The sequence below is a fragment of the Rhinatrema bivittatum genome, chromosome 16 (genome assembly GCF_901001135.1).
Source record: "Rhinatrema bivittatum chromosome 16, aRhiBiv1.1, whole genome shotgun sequence".
Taxonomy (NCBI): domain Eukaryota; kingdom Metazoa; phylum Chordata; class Amphibia; order Gymnophiona; family Rhinatrematidae; genus Rhinatrema; species Rhinatrema bivittatum.
Window position 1 is genome coordinate 26,797,450 of NC_042630.1, and position 11,308 is coordinate 26,808,757.

Consider the following 11,308-nt stretch of genomic DNA (forward strand, 5'->3'; position numbering starts at 1 on the left):
GTCGAGGAGAGCTAAAAGAAATGACTGTCCTTTATCAAAACCAATATATAGTTGATCCAGGAGGGAGGTGAGGAGGGTTTCCGTATTGTGTTCTTTTCGGAAACCATATTGTGACGTGTGAAGTATATTGTGGTCTTCTAGGTAATTTGAAAGTTGCTTATTTACAATTTTCTCCATGATCTTAGATACAAATGGGAGATTTGATATGGGACGGTAGTTGTTGAGGTCTTCCGGGTCCAGGTTGGATTTTTTGAGTATGGGTTTGAGCGTGGCCAATTTGAGCGCGTCCGGGAATGTTCCTTGTGTAAGGGAACAATTGATGATATCAGCTAGATATTTGGATATGTATTCTGGAATGAGAATCAGTAACTTGGAGGGTATTTGGTATATCTTTGGATATCAAGGTAAAGGGATCCTTTGATGATATATATTTATATATATTTATATATTTTATATATATATATATATATTTATATATTTATATATTTATATATATTTAGATTCCATAGGGGTCCCAAGAGGAATCCCAGATGAGTACAAGGCACAAAACCAGATAGCAGCAGGGTTTGAGTCCGCCCTCTTTTGGTGGGCAACAATAAATAAGAATGTAGATTAAGTTATACCCCTTGTTACATGTAAACCGATCTGATATGAATTTCTTTTCATGAAGGTCGGTATAGAAAAGTGTCAAATAAATAAATAAATAGATTAATTACATTTATTACAATCAACAAAGGTTTATTAACTATACACAGGATGCAATGAGAGGGATTACAGAACAGTTAGAGGCCACCAGTAGAATGACCTTGGACAATAGAATGGTCTTGGACATGAGATGGAGCATATGTAATGTTAAGGGGAGAATGTTGCACTTATATTCCCAACTACACTGCCCCAAATGGCACAATCACTAGGGCCTTACAGGGTCTCACTACCATAGCAGAGGAAATGGCAGAAAACTCTGGGATGGATATCTCTGTCACGGAATGGTTGGAAGACTGGTTCGGGAAATGGAAACACCTGTTAGCCTCAGTATTGACCACTTTAGCAATTGTAGTTGGAATTATAATAGCCTTGGGGTGTTGTATTATCCCCTGTGTACGAGGATTGACACAAAGGCTAATAGAAACAGCAATAGTGGATAACACATTGAAATCGTCAGCTGAGTGTGCTGCGGCAGTCAAAAAAAGCAAACAGAATGTTGGGAATTATTAGAAAGGGAATGGTGAATAAAACGAAAAATGTCATAATGCCTCTGTATCGCTCCATGGTGAGACCGCACCTTGAATACTGTGTACAATTCTGGTCGCTGCATCTCCACTCTGTCTTTCTTAGCTGCCTTTCGTTACCCCATCTCCCAGTTTGAACCTCCCTGTTAAAATGTAATTTTCCTAACTTAACTTGTTGACTGTAAACCGACATGATGTCCACAACGAATGCCGGTATATAAAATGTTTTAAATAAATAAATAAATAAATAAAAAAGATATAGTTGCGATAGAGAAGGTACAGAGAAGGGTGACCAAAATGATAAAGTGGATGGAACAGCTCCCCTATGAGGAAAGACTAAAGAGGGTAGGGCTGTTCAGCTTGGAGAAGAGATGGCTGAGGAGGAATATGACAGAGGTGTTTAAAATCATGAGAGGTCTAGAACGGGTAAATCTGAATCGGTTATTTTCTCTTTCGGATAATAGAAGGACTAGGGGGCACTCCATGTAGTTAGCATGTGGCACATTTAAAACTAATCGGAGAAAGTTCTTTTTCACTCAATGCACAATTAAGCTCTGGAATTTGTTGCCAGGGGATGTGGTTAGTGCAGTTAGTGTAGCTGGGCTTAAAAAAGGATTGGATAAGTTCTTGGAGGAGAAGTTCATTACCTGCTATTAATTAAGTTGACTTAGATAATAGCCACTGCTATTACTAGCAACAGTAACATGGGATAGACTTAGTTTTTGGGAACTTGCCAGGTTCTTATGGCCTGGATTGGCCACTGTTGGAGACAGGATGCTGGACTTGATGGACCCTTGGCCTGACCCAGTATGGCATGTTCTTATGTTCTTATGTGTTGTGTGTCCTGGCCGCGCTGGTGCCGTGACCAGGCCTGCTCACCTCAGGCTCCCCTTCGCAGGTCCTGGTCCATCCTCCCTTTCCGCAGCTGCCAGTTCTCGGCGATCCCAATGCCCATTCCGAGCGCCTCCAGCCTCCTCTGCTTTGCAGGACTCTCAGCGGAGCTCCCACAGGGGCTCCGCATCCTCAGCGTCCTCGACATTGCCCCTAGCCGCGTGCGCGGCCAGCGCTCCGTCCTTTAAAGGGCCCAGGGCGGGAACCTCGGCCAGGGCGTCTCCCGATGACAGCACCTGAGCCCTGTATATAAGGCAGGGCTCAGACCTCAGTTCCTTGCCTTGACAATCAGATCTTCACCTCAGTGTGAGCTAGTTTGCCGTTCCTGTGCCTTGTTCCAGTGTTCCTGCGTTCCTGTGTTCCTGTGCCTTGTTCCAATGTTCCTGTGTTCCTGTGCCTTGTTCCAGTGTTCCTGCATTCCTGTGTTCCTGTGCCTTGTTCCAGTATTCCTGCATTCCTGTACCTGTTCCTGTGTTCCAGCGTCTGTTCCTGAGTACCTTCGTTCCTGTGTCTTGCTCCACGTTCCGCTACCCCAGGTAGTACCTTCTCTGACTGATTACCCGGTACTGACCTCGGCCTGCCTTGACCTTGCTTGGACTGATTACCTGGAACTGACCTCTGCCTGCTTGACTACGTTTGGACCGCTACCTGGAACTGACCTCTGCCTGCCTTTTGACTATGCTTGGATTGATTACCTGGAACTGGCCCTTGCTTTGGCTGACCATCCTTGGATGGAACTGACTCTGCCTGCTTGACTACGTTTGGACCGCTACCTGGAACTGACCTCTGCCTGCCTTTTGACTATGCTTGGACTGATTACCTGGAACTGACCCTTGCTTTGGCTGACCATCCTCGGATGGATACCCTGGCTTTGATCCTTGCGCTACATTTGGACACTCTCTTTGCTCCTCCTGCGACCATCAGGTCTACCTGTCTTGACTCTGCCTGTGGCCTTCCACGAGCTAGACTTCGAGGCGCTGCCTACCCTGCCCGGAGGACCTTCAGCTCCTGCCTCGTACCCATGGTCTCCGGTACTCCCTGTTCCGGTCTAGCTCGCCAGTTCTACGACAGCTGTGCACCTCTTCTCTTGGTGGCACACTTCTCTGTCATCTCTCCGGGAGACTCCTAGAGGCCCATCTAAGCCCAGGCGGTCCAGGAATCCAAGGGCCCAACCTGCGGAGTCCCAGGACAGTTATTAAGAACATAAGAACATAAGAAAATGCCATACTGGGTCAGACCAAGGGTCCATCAAGCCCAGCATCCTGTTTCCAACAGTGGCCAATCCAGGCCATAAGAACCTGGCAAGTACCCAAAAACTAAGTCTATTCCATGTTACCATTGCTAATGGCAGTGGCTATTCTCTAAGTGAACTTAATAGCAGGTAATGGACTTCTCCTCCAAGAACTTATCCAATCCTTTTTTAAACACAGCTATACTAACTGCACTAACCACATCCTCTGGCAACAAATTCCAGAGTTTAAGTGTGCGTTGAGTAAAAAAGAACTTTCTCCGATTAGTTTAAAATGTGCCCCATGCTAACTTCATGGAGTGCCCCCTAGTCTTTCTACTATCCGAAAGAGTAAATAACCGATTCACATCTACCCGTTCTAGACCTCTCATGATTTTAAACACCTCTATCATATGCCCCCTCATTCGTCTCTTCTCCAAGCTGAAAAGTCCTAACCTCTTTAGTCTTTCCTCATAGGGGAGTTGTTCCATTCCCCTTATCATTTTGGTAGCCCTTCTCTGTACCTTCTCCATCGCAATTATATCTTTTTTGAGATGCGGCGACCAGAATTGTACACAGTATTCAAGGTGCGGTCTCACCATGGAGCAATACAGAGGCATTATGACATTTTCCGTTTTATTCATCATTCCTTTTCTAATAATTCCCAACATTCTGTTTGCTTTTTTGACTGCCGCAGCACACTGCACCGACGATTTCAATGTGTTATCCACTATGACACCTAGATCTCTTTCTTGGGTTGTAGCACCTAATATGGAACCCAACATTGTGTAATTATAGCATGGGTTATTTTTCCCTATATGCATCACCTTGCACTTATCCACATTAAATTTCATCTGCCATTTGGATGCCCAATTTTCCAGTCTCACAAGGTCTTCCTGCAATTTATCACAATCTGCTTGTGATTTAACCACTCTGAACAATTTTGTGTCATCTGCAAATTTGATTATCTCACTCGTATTTCTTTCCAGATCATTTATAAATATATTGAACAGTAAGGGTCCCAATACAGATCCCTGAGGCACTCCACTGTCCACTCCCTTCCACTGAGAAAATTGCCCATTCAATCCTATTCTCTGTTTCCTGTCTTTTAGCCAGTTTGCAATCCACGAAAGGACATCGCCACCTATCCCATGACTTTTTACTTTTCCTAGAAGCCTCTCATGAGGAACTTTGTCAAACGCCTTCTGAAAATCCAAGTATACTATATCTACCAGTTCACCTTTATCCACATGTTTATTAACTCCTTCAAAAAAGTGAAGCAGATTTGTGAGGCAAGACTTGCCCTGGGTAAAGCCCTGGGTAAAACTCCTGTTAACCTCTTGTCTCCTCATGTGCTCCGCTTCCTGGCAGCAGGCGCCCTCTGGGATCCCCCAGAGAGCCGACCCAATCCTGCGCCAGGCCAAGGGTCCACCTCCAGCGCAACATTATGTACACCTGTATGACACCCTTGCTTGCAAGCTCGTGAAAATAAACTCCTTTCACTGATATTTTGTGTTCACTGACTAATTAATCCCAAAGAGGAATTTGTTTGTTTCTTACACTAGAGTTAGAGGAGGCTCAGTAGAGCAATAATGAGCTTCAGAAGCTGTTTCTCAGTGGTACGTGCCTGCTCTGGGTTTTGCTTTTATGATCACAGTAACTTATTATGACCCAGAGAGATTGTTTACATAAATCAGATATTTTAGTAGAGAAACAGCTGAAAGAGAATTAGCTTGTATCAAAATTCTTGCAAATGAATAATAGTGTTTAAGGAAGGAAGCCAAGAAACATTTGAAACGTCCCCCAGTGCAAGAATATGCTTGTGTGCAGATGGTGGGAGTGTTGAGGAGGGGAGATGTAAACCAGATTAAAAGCTTGGCAGGTTGGCCAGCTTTGCCTGAAATACCTTTGTACATACAGCAGAAATTCAGCAGGAATCAGCCCTCTGATTCAGCAGGAAACGCTATATTTTCAGCGTCCCTCAGTGCCATGAAGCCGGCAGACAACTGGCGTGAGGTATTGTGTGCTGTTTCAATCTTAGTGGGACCAACACTGAAAAGATAGCGAAAACCCCTCTTAGTCCCTGAGGAAGACAGGAAAGTCGAAACACTGCCAGTGTTGGGCTGAGGGCTCCAATTTCACTAACATGAACGATCAGCATAAGAGAAGATCACTTCTAACTGAACAGAGCGAAGTACAAAGCAATTTCAAAATTGGCGAAAATTGGTATAAGAGAGTGTTATTGAAATAAGACCATTAGCAATGTCTTAAATATACACCTTAGGTGGAGGGATGTTTTTCAAGAACAAAAGAATTATGTTGCTGAAGATGAAATAAAATCAAAGAAAAACCAAAATAAAAATGGTATTTACGTAAAAAAGGCTATCACCTATTTGTGGTGGAGCTTAGTCAGTAGTACCGGACATCCGTGTACACGAGGGAACGCATGGGCCTCTGTTTGTTGGTATTTGAAAATATTAAGAGAGGACTGTTTTGGGGTTTTGTTAAGTTTTGATTTAAATCCAAGCCAGGATCCAATGAGAAAGGGAGGGGTAGCAGGGCTCAGGGTGAGAGAGGGAGGGGTTGCACATTAGCCGACAGGGGACCAGAGAGCATCCCTCCCACCACCTCACAGCGCTAAAGGGCATGGGTTGGGGGTGGGGACTTTGTCACAGCGGCAGGGCCCTCGCCGGCACATAGGGGGATGCTTTGGTGTTTTGGGGAGGGGGAGGATCTGGGCACCAAAGACTATGCATGGAGGGGGGGGGGGGAAGCTTGTTGGGGCTCACGAAGCGGGGTGCTGTTAGCCTATTAATTGGCAAAGGGTGTCGGATATCTGCAGTACATGGCGCGGACCGAGATGGTGGCCGGTCTGGGGGTGGCCAAATGGAGGCCTGGCATAAATAAATAAATAAATAAATAAGCGTGGCCTGCGAGGGCGGCCAGGGGAGGGGGCGAGGCGGCGGCAGTGGCCGCAGCGGCATTCACGGAGCGGGGTGGCAGTGGGTACCCGCCTTCACGGGGCGGAAGGTCGGAGGGCTGCCGCCTCACTGGGGCAGCAGCAGCAGCAGTAAAGGGGGGGAGGGGTGTAACAGCACGACGTCTTGCCGGTGGGGGCGTAGGCCATTTTTATAGAAGGTGAATGTTAAGCTTGCTTAAAGTATTTCGGGATGTTGATATTTAAGTTTCTGCTTCTGTAGCTGTGGCCGTTTCATCCACTCAATGTGGACCTTGTGGTGCATCATTGTTGGCAAGGGGGGGCAGGGGCAGGGGGTTGGGATGCCCGGAAGCTGCGGCGTGCCCGAGTTATGCAAAGTCAACCGCCTCAGTTCCATACCTGCTTCTGCCCCTTTGTGCAGCCGTCGAGGGGCAGAGAGCTCATACTGGGAGGCCGATGACTGACTGTGTAGAGCTCTATGTTATGTTAGACCTCTGTTCCGCCCTTCCTTAAACCAAAAGTTCAACCCAAAGTGGTTGGCGGAGTTATCAGACATATAAAAGTGCAGTAAAATACAACTGTGCGCATTTCCAAATGGAGGAAAGGCCAGAGGGAATCAGCAAGGTCTGCAGCGCTTGCTTTCAAAGTCAGTGACACGAGCATTTGCAGAACATTTCTCCCATGTTGAGGCGAGCTCAGGGGACCAGGTTGAGTGTGAAATTTGGGGAAGGCCTTTATTTATTCGCCACTTTTCTGATGCAAAAGACCACTCAAAGCATTGTGGAGAAGGCACCCAAGGTGCAAACAGTAGCAGCACCTAAGCATAAGATTACAAGTGCCACCTTACAGCCAAAAATGAAATTACAGGCCCATCAGTTCCCACTACTGAGTCAATAGGGCACATCGACACAACCAGAGAGTCCATTGTGCCCTCGCCAACTAATCACTTTCTACTGCTTTGTTTAAAGCGCTGTTCCTTCTTAGCTGAGAAGTGTTATGTGGATGAGAACATCTGCTAAGCTGCAGTTAGAACTCATAATTGTATGCACCTTCTAGGCGCCAAACTGCCAGCCAGCCTCAAAGAGGCATTTGCCTTGGAACTCTGCCCATGAGCACCAAAATCTCTCAAATCTGGCCTTGCATTCTTGGCATGACGACTTTACATGCGTCGTCAAACGGTTAAAATAAATGAGGAAGACAAGAAAGGGAAAAAAAAGTAGAAAATATAATGAGGATCTAGGAAGCCGCATGTGGAGGGCTCAGCTGCTAATCCTGCCAGAGGGTTCGCAGAGCGCCAGCCCCGGCGGTCCTGTTCCTCCTCAGTGAAGCCCTTCGATCCCAGAAGTCTCCCTGGGGTATGGAGTTCACTGCCGCTTGCCAGGACTCTAAGACTGCCAATTTCCATGTGGAGCAAACCTCAAGCGGTGTCTGTCGTCAGACACCCAGAGACGAGTGGGCTCTGGTCCAGGTTGGCCTGCCCCGGTTAGTGAGATAATGAGAATGTTTCCTAACAACGCTCTGAGCCTCACCAGGTTTCAGCAAACATCAGGAGCGCCAACACCTTCAGCCCCTCGTCCTTTCCAGACGGCTTGGATCCTAGCAGCACTGAGGCTGCGATTAGTTGTACAAAGCTGCACCCCCCCACCGCCAGCCTTGTTGCCTCATTTTCAGACATTTATACTGAATGATTATTGTTTAGAGCCCTCTTGATTACTACTTGGAGCGGAGGAGTAGCCTAGTGGTTAGAGAAGCGGGCTCGAGACCAGGGTTCAAATCCCACCATTGCTCCTTGTAAGCTTGGGCAAGTCACTTCATCTTCCGTGGCCTCAGGTAGTACAACCTTTGATTGTGAGCCCTCTGGGGATAGGGAAGTGCCTGGCTAGAATCTACTTTGCTGTCCCAAAAAGCAGAATATAAAAATCAGGTAAATCAACGTTTGGCTAATTTAGACTGGTTTATATTTCATTAAGTGCAAGTCCTCGTTTACTGTTACTTGAGGGATTATTTAGAGAGGAGGGACTGTTGAGCCCCATACTCTACAGACACAGAGCAGGAGAAAAGTCTTAGTGAATCAAGTATAAGGGAAATGATATTTTACGTTTATTTTGTTTTATTTGTTTTAATTGTATGTATTGTTTGTGAGTGTCGTGATACATTTTACTTTGTAATCCACCTAGCACAAGTATTCAACACAGGCAGAATATAAACATTTTTTAATAAATAAATAAAGTCTGGTGGCACCTGTTCCTCAGTGAGAGGGGACCAAATGTTCACCACCTGCAGCCTGCTCAGTTTATCCTCTGGCCTCTCCCCCACTCAGCTGATCCTCCTTCTGAGAACACCCTCCTCCCCCCCCCCCCCCTCCACCACACACACAGCTAATCCTGCCAGGAAGCTTCCTCTCTCATACACACACACACACACACTCTTCTGAGGACCCCACACAGCTAATCCTGCCAGGAGGCTCTCACATACACACACACTCAGCTGATCCTCTTACCTTCCCACAGCTAATCCTGCCAGGAAGCTTCCTCACACACACACACACACACACACACACACACACACACACACACATACATACACTAGCTGATCCTCCACAGCTAATCCTGCCAGGAAGCTTCCTCTCTCACACACACACACACACACACACACACATATACATACACTAGCTGATCCTCCACAGCTAATCCTGCCAGGAGGCTTCCACTCACACACACACACACTCAGCTGATCCTCCTCTGAGGACCCTCCCACAGCTAATCCTGCCAGGAAGCTTCTTCACACACACACACACACACACACACACACACACACACACACACTCAGCTGATCCTTCTCTGAGGACCCTCCCACAGCTGATCCTGCCAGGAGGCTCCCCCGACACAAACACACTCATCTGATCCTCCTCTGCGGACCCTCCACCTTCAGCTGATTCCCCCTGCAGGACCCCTCCCATCTCACTCAGCTGACAAGAGACATTTTTAATGGCAGCCAGTAGAAAACTGAGATTGTCACTAACTCCCCTGCCCCAAATAAGATTGTAAGTAAAAGTGTTTCTCAGGAGTTGGTAATCCAGCCTTTAGCCCTAGTAATCCATAAGTAAAATAACAGTAACCAGCCTCTCCCCCCCTGCTGCTGCAGCACTTCTGAAGGAAGGCAGGGCACTAAGGAGAAGCTTGGAAATAATAAATAGAATTGAGTATTCCAAAAGTCAGGTCCTTATTTGAGTACTTGCCAGGTTCTTATGGCCTGGATTGGCCACTGTTGGAAACAGGATGCTGGGCTTGATGGACACTTGGTCTGACCCAGCATGGCAATTTCTTATGTTCCTATGCTCTTATGTTCTTATAAAAGAAATTCTGAAATTGATCATGAGGGCATAAGACAGAAGTTCTTTCATTGCTATAAATTACTCTATATGCAAAAACCCCCAAAAAACTGTTAAATAAATAAATAAAATAAATAATAATATTCCCAGGCTAAAATGATAGGCCATCTCCAATCTATATATATACCAAAGCATCCAGATGATGTCAGGACTGATTTAGATCAGGAAATCTTAGGGAATGAAGTGTTGGAAGCAATGAAACCTTAAAACTGGGTATTGCTCCAGGACTGGATGGGTTTAGGCCCTGTTTATATAAAAAAAAATGTGTAACCTATAATTAAAATCATCCATTGTACTTGAAGATTGGAGGATGGCCAATGTAACCCCAATATTTAAAAAGGGCTCCAGGGGCGATCCGGGAAACTATAGACCAGTGAGCCTGACTTCAGTGCCAGGAAAAATAGTACAAACTATTCTAAAGATCAAAATCACAGAGCATGACCTCAACTGATCCTCAACTGATCCTTACCACTCAGCCAGTTACTATCAGACATTACAATCTCTGTGTTAACATCTTCCATTCGGACCTCAACTGATCCTTACCACCCAGCCAGTTACCATCAGACTTTACAATCACTATGTCAACATCTTCCTTCACCACATCAACTCCACTTCACTGTAAAATGTTTTGCAACAATCTAAATAATTTGCTCTTAGTTAATCATCTTCTTCTTTACTTTCTTCTGCTCCCAGTTGTACGCCTCCCTGTTTTATTGTAACTGCAATTTTCTTACCATGCACTTGTTAGAATTTTTTAGTTATATGTATATATCATACCCTGTTAAATGTAAACCGACATGATGTGACTCTAGCCATGAATGCCGGTATAATAAAAACACTAAATAAATAAATAAATAAATAAATAAATATAGAAAGACAAGATTTAATGAAACACAGTCAGCATGGATTTACCCAAGGGAAATCTTGCCTCACAAATCTGCTTAATTTTTTTGAAGGGGTTAATAAACATGTGGATAAAGGTGAACCGGTAGATGTGGTGTATTTGGATTTTCAGACAGCGTTTGACAAAATCCCTCATGAGAGGCTTCTAGGAAAAGTAAAAAGTCATGGGATAGGTGGCGATGTCCTTTCGTGGATTGCAAACTGGTTAAAAGATAGGAAACAGAGTAGGATTAAATGGTCAGTTTTCTAGGTGGAAAAGGGTAAACAGTGGAGTGCCTCAGGGATCTGTACTTGGACCAGTGCTTTTCAATATATTTATAAATGATCTGGAAAGGAATACGACGAGTGAGGTTATCAAATTTGCGATGATACAAAATTATTCAGAGTAGTTAAATCACAAGCGGATTATGATACATTACAGGAGGACCTTGCAAGACTGGAAGATTGGGCATCCAAATGGCAGATGAAATTTAATGTGGACAAGTGCAAGGTGTTGCATATAGGGAAAAATAACTCTTGCTGTAGTTATACGATGTTAGGTTCTATATTAGGAGCTACCACCCAGGAAAAAGATCTAGGCATCATAGTGGATAATACTTTAAAATCGTCGGCTTAGTGTGCTGCAGCAGTCAAAAAAGCAAACAGAATGTTAGGAATTATTAGGAAGGGAATGGTTAATAAAATGGAAAATGTCATAATGCGTCTGTATCGCTCAATTGTGAGACTGC